We start from the raw sequence: 698 nt of genomic DNA on the forward strand, positions 1-698 counted from the left end.
TGTGTTAAAAATGAGTTTTTATTCATTATTTAAAATAACGAATAAAATAACGAATAAATTATTCGCAAGAAATTTATTCACGAATAATTTATTCGTGAATAAGTTATCTCCGAATAATTATATTACGGATAAAATTTTATTCGAATAATTATCTAAATAACAATTTATTCGAATAATGCCCAACTCTGATTGATGTACATAAATCTTTCAGGTTCGTTTTATTGTTAAACTAGCAGACCCGGCGAACTTCGTCCCGCCCAAAATTTTTATATATTTTATTAAAACTTTTCGGTCCAACATTTTCACCAACAATTCACGTTTACGATTTTCATTGGCACATTTGTCTGCTAAGATTAAGGTTTGGTGATCATTTGCCGCTTTAAATAACCTAAGGAAAGTGTTATATCCGTTCTTGAAATTCTCCAGTTGTGCGGCATTTCATAGCACGGTTATTTGCAAAGCGAAATAAATTTTTTTCTCTTCACTCCCTGGCGGCAACAATGATCCGGTTCTATAGTGAATGTCCTAGAAGCTTTACAGTATAGTAGGTGGCAATTTCAAAATGGGTGCGAATCATTGTTCTACAGAAATGCAATATACATATACTTATTTCAGACGAAATACCTTAAAAGTTTGAACGCATAATAATATTGGAAAATCACATCCATTCTATTCGAAGAAATCGTATTTATGTTCCG

The sequence above is a fragment of the Rhagoletis zephyria genome, unplaced genomic scaffold (genome assembly GCF_001687245.7).
Source record: "Rhagoletis zephyria isolate East Lansing unplaced genomic scaffold, Rhagoletis_zephyria_1.1 Rzeph_scaffold_01768, whole genome shotgun sequence".
Classification (NCBI taxonomy): Eukaryota; Metazoa; Arthropoda; class Insecta; order Diptera; family Tephritidae; genus Rhagoletis; species Rhagoletis zephyria.